Here is a 12,683-nt window from a genome sequence, read left to right on the forward strand (position 1 = left end):
GCCCCTGCATCTACAGTATTATTTTAATATTATCACGAGATTATAATATCTATCTAGCCTTTGCTTTATAATATGTAAAAAAAAAAAAATGTTTTATCTAAGCCAGCTTACAGGTACTGAAGTGCGAATGAATCATTCTTCACCCTCTCGCAGAAAGGCAAGCTTCCATCCGCTGCTGTAAATCCGGTTTTTCATCTCTCTCATAGAAAGGCAAGCTGACAGGCCCTGCGAGCACTCCGGGCTCGGTTTGTAGAGAAAGAGAGAGGGAGCGAGAGCAGGCATATGCCTGGAAGCTGACAGGCCCTGAACATGTGCAGCACATCCTTCGCTGAGACGCATGTTTTGTGCTTTTTAACTTTTGAAGGTAAAGGATTTTAGGTATTGCTTGTAAAGCATGAGATAACTAGTTCAATTATAAGCCTTTTAAAAATCACACAGAGGTAAATAGTATACAATTCCCTTTTAAAACACATATAAAAATATATCCTTTTCCTTTATAATTTGTAATTATAATTATAATTTGTATAAAAAATCTATCTAAAACTAAACCTTTTTTTATCATTTACCCCACATTTTAAATAATCAAGTACATTTATGTATGTATTTTCAGCTGAGTTAAGGATACACATTGCGGAAGCATTTCGCTTAACTTTCTAAAGCTGAGAACTGTACCCAGACACACACACCGTGAATGGGCACGCTTGAATAACAAGCTACCAGAAGTGGGGTTTGAATCCACGTGGACATTTACACACTGGATCTTAAGTCCAGCGCCTTAACCACTCGGCCATTCTGGTGGTAGAAAAAAACGTTTTAAGTACTCTTAGCCACTCTGTGAAAACTGGGATCATTTTTTCAGCTCCTTCAAAAACAGGTGGAGACCCCCACTTCAGCAGCATTCAGCTGTGGGTCCTGCTCAAACATTTTGCAGATACACGTAATGGGGCAGCTGACACAAGAGCCGGTTCATACATAGGTCATTTAACATAAGGTCATATCTTCCTGTTGTCGAAGCAATCTTAAAACGGGTCAAGGGTCATACACCTGCTTAAAGAGCTCACACTCCTTATTGTAAAGACTTCTTACTGTGTAAGCGTTCAGCCGGACACCAACCCATTACACAGCTGTCCATTTAAAATGGGGCAAAGGGCACACATTTGCTAAATTAAATCACTCTCCTTATTATAAAGTTTGCCTTCAGAAATGTCCTGCTCTTCTATCTCTATCTATGCATGTGCACTCAGACCAGTTATCGATCCATTACGCCGCTTGCCGTTAATACCGAAAGATGACTCTGAAATACTGCAACAGTGTTTTCATTCATTTCGTTAAATGAAACGTAATTATTTTAATACAGACTAATCGCCCAAAAGTCCAGATGATTTTTAGACATATCAAGTGTATTGTTGAATAATGGGGTAAATGATTATTATAATATGTTCCTGTATTTATAAGATTATATTTTAACTAGCCATGTGAGCCCTACTACGTTGCGCATGTTAAAGTTGTCTGTGAAGGGCTCCCTTTTTAAACGCGGCTGCCAGTCGTGAACTGGGCCCTTCGTCGCACAGCATTATGATTTTTTATAAGGGAAACAAAATTACAAAAGAAAACCCTTGGACATTGATTCGATAGGAACAGCCTACTCGGAATCGCTGTCCAAATCGTAATTATGTGGTGGTGTAGGAGCATTTCTGCTTCTGTCCGTTCAGTCCGTCTCGTTTACACGACGCTGTTGTTTCCTCTCACGATCTCTTCTCAACCTTTCTCCAAACAAAGATCAAGAACTAAATGAAGATCTCTTTAGTTAATTTAAAGCACAACAATTTGTTTAGTTTGAATGTCTGCGTTTTGAGGTGTGACTGGAGTACTACAGTCTTCAGTAGTATAAGCCTGGAGGAGATTCTTAATGCAATGCCTATGTTTTAGCTGTCTCTCTACTGTCATCTAGTGCTTCTTCTAATTTTATTCACGGACAAACAAAGATCAAGATCCAAATGAAGATTATATATACAGTAGAGATACACAGGGAACCTGAGATCAGGCTGTTTTTATTTATGTCTTTTTTATCCATCTTGTTGTAGGGATTGCGCATGCGTTTTGTTAAAGAGTACTTTGTATGCAAACCATAAGCAAACGTCTGTGTAAAGTGTTTCGGATAGTTACAAATAGCATATAATGTGCGAGAGTCTGTCTATTCATCATAAAAATAGAAGCATGTAAATATAAAAATTCTGTCTGTCTAAACCGGTCATGAAAGGGGTGACGAGGATTAAAATGTGCAAGGGATTAATTAAGCACATGAATGGTGTGTGTGGATATTTGTGTATAAGGACGGATGTATAATGGAAAATTTGTCGTGACACATTAATAAAGGTTGTTTTAAAAATGAAAATTTGTCATCTAAATAGATGTTGCAAGCCATTTATTTGCGTATGTACTATTGCAGAGCCATTCAGCCATAGCTATTCAAAGACTTCCCGGTGGTGAGAGGGTTAACTTGAAACTAATATCGGATCATTTTGTTTGAGCTGCTGTGTGCACTGGAAGGGGAAATGTTGTTTTAAAGAGCGCATGCATTTTGTTTTCTAGACGACCACCCTTTACAATCTGAAACGGCTTCTCAAAGGGCTTCCCCTGGTCTGTCCAATCGCAGTAAGTGTCATTTTATGTTTCAGTTTATCAAAGAAACATAGGTTGTATACATAACGCCTGATTCTGTGAAAAGATGTCTTCACTGAGAAGGTCAAACTTTTTATTTCTAGATCCCAGTCCACTGGGTGTTTTTAACGTTAAGTGCTGGATGGTTCAGAAAATCTATGTCTACCAAAACTGGCAGAATCTGCAGACCGCGCAAGCACTGCAGCCCTCTGAGACCAATTTTGATATCATTAATTTGCTCCAGGTTCTAAATTCTGATGAAATAGCTGTCTTTAACGCTCTGCTGGAGCTATTGAAGAATACCTATTCTGAAGCCAGAACGTCTTCAGATCCTGGTCCTTCACAACAGCCTAGCGCCCTAGACACGATTGTAAAATCCCCACAACCTTCTATCTCCGGTACAAGTAGATCCCCACTTCAACACTTGCCTGTCGACGACTTGACTACGTTGAACGGTCCAGTAATACTTGTACCTGAGGTAGAAGGTTGTAAGGCCCATCTTCAACACTCGCCTGTTGATGACTTAACAAGGTCGGATAATTCAGCCTTACATCCTTAGACAGGATCCGGAGTGACTAATCCATCTGGGGCAAACTCTCCACAACCATCTACCTTGCATACAGCGAATCCTTCGTCTTAAGAGCCGTCAGTAAGCTCCCCACAGCTTGTCTCTAACTGAGCGTCCAAAATGTAACAATATCGAGATTAGACACTGTTTAAATTTTTCAGAGGTTTACAAACTTGATTTTTGTTGAAGGTTTTTAATCATAAACACAAGACTTTTTTCAGCAAATATTAGACAGTTTTGCGAACACTTTGAATCCTAAGGATCTAGTCCATCTAGAATTACATGCTGATTCTCTCAGTCCCAGTGTTTTTTTTTCCCCAACAACTGCCGGTACACTTTCTGTTGAGGACTTTTTTTTAACCAAATTGAATTACTTCTCCAGAGTCGCGCTACTATTTTGGCAGATTCTAGTCTGATGCTAATCGTTCAGGTTGTGAGGGCCCAGTCTGGTGGTGGGATTCCTAGGCATAAAGCATGTACCCTTTTCAATGATATAATCGTGCAAAAGAAACGGAAGCATCTATGGATCTCCTTCAATCCGGCTGATCAGTGTTTTTTTGCCAGGGGCTTGCTGGCTGTATTAAACGATAGGTACAGAAACAATCAGAAATTGTGTGAACAAGAGGCCCGTCAATTGCATGTCAGGGCCAGATTATCACCGGATCAGAAAGTAGCGTTTTCAGATGTTGAAAATTTTGAGAGGCTAATGGGTATTAAAATTATCGTCTGGTGCTGGGCACTAAACACTAGCACTCTATTAAAATTTGAAGCGTCTTGTGCCAGAAAACCAAAGATGGTTTTCCTGTTTTTGCACAATGAGCATTATTAGGGTATTTTGAATCTAAAAGGATTTCTGGGATTTGACTATATCTGCGATTTCTGCTACACCGGGTATTCTATCCCGTCATGACATTGCTGCAACCATCACAGCGACGCCTATTTATCTACAGACTGCCGAAAGGGTTGACAGCGAGGCTTTTTGATCCCCCAATTGCAATCGTTTCTGCCGATCAAGGTTTTGCTTTGAGTGCCACAAAACGCATACATTTAATGAAAAGACTCCTCAATCTGAAAGCATCTGCGACGTCCTTAAAGTCTGCGCTCTCTGTTACGAGACATACAGCGTGAAAGCCGAGTCAAAACCTCACAAGTGTCGCCCTAGGCACTGTCGCGTTTTGTAGATTTGTAATGAGAAAGTCGGATGAAAACCATTTAGTGTTTTATTCAAAGCTTGCCATAAAGACTGGTTCACGAAAAGTACGTGTTCTACGATTGAGTGCTGTCAAGATGTCGGGACCCACATCCCAAATTGCATCCACTGCATGCATTGGAATGGTAAATTGTGGAGTCGGGCCAGTGAGGGCTGTGTAAGTCCTTCAGCAGATATCGGCGCCCGAAATACCAAGATTACACGTTCACAGTTCACAATTCTAAGAGGTATAACGGCTATTTCTTAATGAAATATCTCGTCGAGAGCGGTCAAACTCCATTTGTTACAACTCAGGGATGTAAACTAATGTGTTTTATAGAAGAAGATTATGACTTGATATTTATCGACTCGATGAACTTCTTACTTATGAAATTGAGTAGTATGCCCAAAGCCATGGAATTCCAGGCTCAAAAAGGGTACTTTTCCCGTTTCTTTAACACTGTTGAAAATCAAATTTACATAGGTCTGTACCCAGATCCTAAATATTACGGAATTCAACACATGATGAGCAAGGCATGAGGGGAATTTTTGTCTTGGTACGTATCGATTAAACGCGAAACTTTCAACTTAGACAAGAAATGGCTTACTATTGCAGAAACGATTTTGTTGTTTTGAGAACGGCTTGCATGAAATTTAGAGAGGAAGTGCTCGGGATCGGTAATATTGATCCTCTTCAGTGTATGACCCTAGCTTCTCTCTGTCAGTCCATGTACAGACAAAATTGCATGCCTAATAAATCAATTGGAATAATTCAGAGTGATTAATTACAAAAGCACCCACAAAGCTTATTCTAATGCTTCTATTCAGTGGTTGATGTTTCATTCCGAGAAGGGAAAAAATTAACATTCGGCATGCTCTGAATCACGGTGAAGTAAAGGTGGGATCATTTTATCTACAACCCCAATTCCAATGAAGTTAGGACGTAGTGTAAAGCGTAAATAAAAACAGAATACAATGATTTTCAAATCCTTTTCAACCTATATTCAATTGAATACACTACGAAGACAAGATATCTAATGTTCAAACTGATAAACTTTGTTTTACAAATCTTCACTCATTTTGAATTTGATGCCTGCAACACGTCTCAAAAAAGCTGGGACGGGGCAGCAAAAGACTGGGAAAGTTGAGGAATGATCAAAAAACACCAGTTTTGAACATTCCACAGGTGAACAGGTTAATTGGATACAGGTGTTTGTCATGATTGGGTATAATGGGGACATCCCCAAAAGGCTCTGTCGTTCACAAGCAAGGATGGGGTGAGGTTCACCACTTTGTGAAGAACTGCGTGGGCAAATAGTCCAGCAGTTTGTTTCTCAACGTACAATTTCAAGGAATCTAGGGATTTCATCATCTACTGTCCGTAATATGAAAAGATTCAGAGAATCTGGAGAAATCTCTGCACGTAAGCGGCAAGGCCGAAATACCAACACTGGATGCCCGTGACCTTCAATCCCTCAGGTGGCACTGCATTAAAAACCGACATCATTCTGTAAAGGATATTACCACGTGGGCTCGGGAATACTCAGAAGACCATTGTCAATTAAAACAGTTCATCGCTACATCTACAAGTGCAAGTTAAAACTCTACCATGCAAAGCCATACATCAACAACTCCCAGAAACGCTGCCTGCTTCTCTGGGCCCGAGCTCATCTGAGATGGACTGACGCAAAGTGGAAAAGTCTGTTGTGGTCTGACGAATCCACATTTCAAATTGTTTTTGGAAATCATGGACGTCGTTTCCTCCGGGCCAAAGAAGAAAAGGACCATCCGGATTGTTATCAGCGCAAAGTTCAAAAGCCAGCATCTGTGATGGCATTGCCCGAACAGTACATGCCTGTGCTAGGTGACTATTTAGGTGAACTCGGCAGCAAACTAGATCCTAACGACTTCATAAAAGAATTTGTTTCTGGGGTCCGAAAACGTACACGTGCAAAACGTTCAAAGGCAAGGTCTGTATGAAGGTTAAGGGCGTTACTCTCAATCACGAAACGGTTCAATTGGTAAACCTATACTCGTTAATGGATCTAGTGCATAGTTTTGTAAACCACGATCTCGCGAAAGAAATAACACTTCATGGCACACAGATTCATAGGAACAAAAAGAAAATTGCCCACTCAGAAAAAGATTCCGAGTGGTGTACAACAAAAGGGTTCTATTGCCTCATTTCACAACTCTCCCCTATGGATACCAAAGAGGGTTTTGATGTTAGACTTCAGCATCCGTTCTCAAAAATTGTATCTGGGCCCTCCTGTTCAGGCAAATCACATTATGTGAAAAAGCTTTTGGAGCACGTGGGCCATGTGCTTTCTCACCGCCCTGACAATATAGTCTGGTATTACAGCTGTTGGCAGCCTCTGTACAACGAACTGTTAGCACGATTTCCAAAAACAAAATTTTTGGAGGGGTTACCACCTTCTTTAAGTGATGATGAACTACTGCCGCCTGACAGAGTTAACTTGGTGATCGTCGACAATTTGATGGAACAGGTGAGCCATAGCGAAGAGATAGAGCGGGTCTTCATAAAATATACTCCTCACAGGAATTTGTCCATTTACTTGGTCCAAAACTTATTTTTTCAAGGCATGTAAAGTAGAACGATAAATCTGAATGCCAATTATATCACCCTCTTTAAAAACCCATGAGAGAAGCTGCAAATCGCCAATTTAGTGCATCAAATGTACCCTGGGAGGGTTAAATTTTTCTTGGAGGCCTTTAAAGACTCTACGAGAACCCCTTACGGTTATCTGTTGGTGGATCTGAAAGCCTATACGCCTGATGAATTTCATTTACGTACCGGATTGTTTCCTCCCAACTGGCTTGTGGTGTACGTCGTGAAAAGATAGACGTACGATTTTTCCAAGTATTTGAGAAAGAGCCGGCATGTCGTGCAGAATAAGATATCTCCCTTTGCTCAAGACCCTGCATAGGGTTTCCTGTCGCCGAAGAAAAGCAGTGGTGAGCGAGGATCCGGACGATTAATTTACGCTCTGGCAGAAATTGCTCTACTTTAAAGGGCAAGCAGCTGAAGAAGCATTGTTGCTCCGTTTAAACTTAGCGATTAAAAAAAAACTTGCCGTTAAAAAGAAAAAAACCCTTTTAAATCAGAAAGGAGGGTTTCTCGGAGCCCTATTAAGCACGGCCATTCCTTTCATTACTAGTTTAATAGGTTCAAGAGTATAAATATGGAAAACACATGCAAAATGTGCCTGGTACCTCAACAACAAATGGCTCAATTGCCAAAGAAAGCACCGGCTTCCAGTGACCTTTTAAATGCTACGGAAAGTGAACTGGATAAACACATGAAATTCATACTTGAACGACGTGACTTGAATGCCGATGCAAGAGTAAAACTTTCTACGACCATCTTGCAAAGATACCTCACCTTTGTCAAAAAAGCAGATAAAGAAGCTGCTGCCTGCAGAGAGCAAGGAGGAACCGCCGGGTGAGATCAAAGAGTTTCCTAGTACCACAGACAATCGGGTGTACGATGAGATTTTGAAAAGAGCGCCGGATAAATTAAACAAAATATACCGAACTTCTTTTACAGAAAATGTTGCATAACACTAATACAACCTACTGGAATGGCTTGGGAGAGTTGGTGTTTCATGGAGAACCATTAGCCAGTACGAATATGGTCTATCTAATGTGGAACTTGACCGTCCTTCAACATACTGTCCTATCGGAGACCTAGGGGGTGGAATTAATTTGTCATGGCCATGGCCGGTTTGAACATTCCAGCATTTGCCGTGCCAAACGCCGACATGAGAGAATTTCTGGAGAGCTTCAAGCCTTCTGCGGTGGAAAACCAGCTTTGAAGCTGTCGGGTATGGTGAATTTCTTTACAGTCTCTGTTTAAAAAGCTGTATATTTCCTCAGGAAAATTTAGTCTGGTGGGGGAATAGGAATCGAAAAATTCTCCAGTTCCGTCTTCTCTGATGTATAGCCAACCAGTGTTCTTCAGGTTGATTTTGACAGTGAGTATTGACGATGATCATGCAAGTGATTCGCAAGTATTTTTTCAGGCAGTTTGTTGTACGCCAACACTCCGTAAAACATATTTTCTGTGTATGGGTTAAAGGACATGAGTTTGGTGATCTGCAAGGTGTTCATGCTTTTTAGTAATCATAAAGTATGTTTCTTCTCCAGTTTATTTCAATAATGTCAAAGACAGCATAGTCTATTAGATTCACAGTGTGGGGAAGGGGTAACAGAAAGTGGACTTCAAATCTCATGTTCCCAGTTTTCACCAATGAGAGATGGTCTCTGCATTCTTGATCAGGCGTCGAATCAAAGGAAAACAGGGTTAGGGTTAGCTCTGGGAGAAGTCTGTATGGCTGATGGCTAGAGGCAGGTCTTTCAAATGCTTTCCAGAGGACAACACAAGGTTGTAATTTTCTCGAGTTGTGTTGTCATTAGCAAAATTGAGTTGAAATGGCTTGGCAGGAATCTGCTCTCCATCCAAATACAATTGAACTCCACATTGTTATGCATAAAATTGAAGGGGTTCCTGGCGTAATCCCCTGAAAAGCCATCATTATCCACCAAGCCTAAGACCGCGTACTTGGGCAGCTGACCCAAGAACAGGTTCTCCTGATTGCACACTCGTATCCCAGCTGGCATACTGAACTTTCATATTCACTCTTTCCACAGGATACTTGGCATTGGCGGACATAAGAGCATGGGGGTGCCCTAATTTCAACGCTGCTGAAACTTTATCTTTCTTGACAGAGCGGCGGACAAAATGTTTACTATATAACTCTAGGCATCTCCGGACATCAGACAGAATTCATTTTTGCTCCGCACCATTTTAATCCTGACGTCCACACCGTTTCGAATTAATGTTTCTTGAAAAAAATGGGTCGGAATGAATATGTCAGGAGTTCTACCGTTTTACCCTGGGATGTATAACCATTTCTTTTTTTGAATCCCTCATTCAGACCATCCAAGGCCGTGTTTTCATGTTAGTTGGCCTTGTCAAAAGAAAAAAAAAAAGCCCCGCTGCAAATTGAGAATTGAGAGTTTTATTGCTGTAATTTAGCAGTCCCTCAAATGGCCCTGTACGGGTAAAGGCTGGAACTTTATGATATTAAGCGATCTCCCAGGGTCACATCCACTTGTGAAAATAAACCGGCTATCTGATAATTAACAAAGGCTAGCTTGGCAATGGCTGCAGGAATTGTTCCATTGGCCTTGACGAATTTGCATCTAACTTGTAGTAGCATGTTATTCAGGTTGAAGTAGTCTTCACCGTTCCCAGTAATCAGAAACTCTAACGGTATGACTTCAGATAGAGCTGAGAGAGGAGGTACCTCGACGTAGATGCTTTTTTCTATGCTAGTCTGAGTATAGGGCACCGTAAAGAAGTCCAGTTCGGATTTCACACACTCTTGAGACAATCGATGAATGAAAGACATTTTGAGTTAAGAAATGTTTTTCGATTTTCTTTCAGCGGGCACCGGACTTATTCTTGTGGCGTAGAGAAGAAAATGATGTAAAAGCTGAATGGCGCGTCTTTTTAATGATCGATCTTGCACATGACCCGGGAGGTCTCTTATGCTTAGTTTTCCTCATCACCATCCGCCCCGAGCCCTCTTGGTTTTCTTCGCTTCCTCGAGTCATAGCTCTGGACACGGCCCCAGCCACCACGTCTTTGACAATATTCTTAGCGGCTGATTTAATATGTGGTTTGACAGTTTCGAATCCTCTTCAAGAGAGGCAAAGCTCTTCTAAATAGATCGCAAAACATCCCGCTGATGTCAGAACCGTATATCACAATGACCCCCGAGAACCCGGGGGGTCCGTTGCCAGCTTGGGATTCATAATACACGTAAGGGCTAGGGTCCTGGTAAGTTCTTCTCTCTGTATTAGTCGTGCATACACCGCTTAACGGTGCATCTTGACTATGACCTTGCCAAACTGAAATGGAACTGATTTGTTCTGATCCATCTTTATTTTAATGGTCAAAGTATCAAACTGAGTCTTGCTGACCGGAGTGTACGCCTTAGTGTAGTTACTGTTAAAGACTCTCGCCTCCTTCCCAGGGTTGATGACACACTGGACAGACTATCTGGTTCCTGAATATTTAGTACATTTGAACTTACTGCAGAATACTGGCAAATTCCAGTTGTCCCAAGAGACAAGGAGAAGGCTGCAGGCGTCCGACTTTATCATTTCTGATTGATTGCCCCTCCAAGTTTCAGCGCTTGATGGAGTTGGTGTCCCATAGCTTACACTGGAGCACGTTTTATATATCTTGATGACATTATTGTCTGTGAGGATTTTCCCCAAAGTTTTCAGCATTTGTTTGAGGTTTTCCAATGTTTCAGTGGATCTGGGCTCATGCTCAAACCCACAAAGTGCCACTTGGCACACTCCACTGTCACATTTTTAGCCCACCGCATTTCCAGTGAAGGCGTTCAGACAGATTCTGCAGACACACACAAGGTTGCATCGTGGCCTGTCCCACAATCGCCCTCTCAGGTCCGAGCCTTTCTAGGCTTTTGTTCCTGTCACGGACAATTCATTAAACAATTTCCCACACTGCTGAGCCTTTGCATCACCTCTCACACAAAGGTGTGCCATTCATCTGAAGCAGATGAAACCTTTCACACACTAAAGCAAACCTTAATTATGACATTTCCCAACGTGTCCGTTCCTTTTTTCTATACACTGATGCCTGTCGTAGCACAACATGCTGAAGCGGAAGTGCATGTAATTGCATATTCTAGCCATTTGCTGTCAGCTTCAGAAACATTTTACCGTGAACCCCTTTGCTATTGTTTGGTTGGTCTGTCACTTCCGCCATTATTTAGCTTTCCATCCTTTCACCATCAACACAGACCATAAACCCCTGGTTGGTCTTAAAAAGCCTCTTTTAGACCAAGACTCCACAGGAAGATGGGCCTGATGGTCTGATGAGTTAGACCTCTGTGACTAGTGTGGTATCCATCACGATGGAGCTAAGCATCTTAATGTTGATGCCCTGTCTCTGTGCCCATGTCACCCTTCCCAGGTTGCTCTGTCACCATTACCTGTCACTTCAGGAACGCAAACAAATGTTGCCTCGGCACTCAATCGACTCCAGCCCACTTCTTCTCCAAGTCCTACATTATGGCCACTTTCAATCACTAGTCTTGTGCACATTCGAAGAGATTGGAATGATGCTGAGCAGAAACAAAACCCTGATCTCACAACTGTCCTCTCTTAGCTGGAAAAGGGACACCGACCCCCTCTCTGAGGACTTCATGAAGCATCCCCTTATCAGTTTGGTTGTCTCATCTTTATAGATAATATGCTACCGTGGTTCTTAGTTTGTCTGTCCAGGATTTTAAATCACCTGTAGCTCAAAAACCGTTTGAACTATCGACCTGAAATTTGGTACTCGTATACTACGTGACATCTACTGTCCGCTTTCGGGGTGATGATTGACCTCCAAGGTTATTCCTCTTTTTTTTTTTTTTTATTTTATTGCAGAATTAACTCTCGGCAGCCACCTTTGCCATCACTTCCCCTTCCTCTTAAATCATTCTTGAGGCAGATTGAAGACTTTAAGTGAAAAATAAAATTAAAAAGTACTAAGTAACTGCAACACAAACACTGACTTAATCAGTTTGAATGCAAAAACATGCCAACGAATGAAGAAGCGGGCCACTAGGGTGGAGAAGAGCTGCTCAGGAAGCAGCAAGCACAACAACCTCTGAGCAAACGAATGCTGAACGGACAGAAAGAAAGAAAGAGGATGAAAACTAGGAATGCTCAGGTCAAGTGAATTCACTACGCATTATCATTCTAGCAGTGCACCGTTACTCGTGATACTGTAGAAGATGGACTACTGTATCAGCGCCTGTGCCAACCCTCTCGCAAAACAGCCGAATAAATTATTATTCCTACCTCACTGATTCCCCAAGTACTCCATTATGTTCATGGACACCCAGCAGCTGCTCATTATGGATTGACCAAGACAAGGTACAGAGCAGCACAATCCTTTTACTGGCCCTACATGTCTTCAGACCTTGCTAACTACTGCCAATAGTGTGCTGCTCATCAGTCCAGATGGTCTCCTGTACCTCGTCCACAGGCTCCTTTAGTTTCTGTCTCACTTGATCGGCCATTCCAGATTATTGCTGCAGAGCTGCCAGTTTCCACAAAAGGTCACCATTACGTGATAGTGCTGGTGGATCTTTACACTTCACTTGTCGGCCTTTATCTGTTAAGGGATCAGACTGCTGTCACAGTGGCACATTG

At 41.8% G+C, this 12,683-nt stretch overlaps 1 long non-coding RNA gene and 1 other non-coding gene across 3 annotated transcripts in view; one reads left to right on the forward strand and one right to left on the reverse strand.

The window, feature by feature from the left end:
• LOC120516894 overlaps positions 1 to 12,683 on the forward strand; it is a 47,205-nt gene that overhangs the window by 15,105 nt on the left and 19,417 nt on the right. For both annotated transcript variants that reach the window (XR_005630937.1, XR_005630938.1), the window contains one exon: positions 2,593 to 2,655. This is a non-coding gene — a long non-coding RNA (uncharacterized LOC120516894). The remainder of the gene's footprint in view (positions 1 to 2,592; positions 2,656 to 12,683) is intronic.
• trnal-uaa lies at positions 715 to 797 on the reverse strand. The gene has a single exon. It is a non-coding gene; the product is annotated as a tRNA-Leu (tRNA).

Source organism: Polypterus senegalus, chromosome 16 (assembly GCF_016835505.1).
Source record: "Polypterus senegalus isolate Bchr_013 chromosome 16, ASM1683550v1, whole genome shotgun sequence".
NCBI lineage: Eukaryota > Metazoa > Chordata > Cladistia > Polypteriformes > Polypteridae > Polypterus > Polypterus senegalus.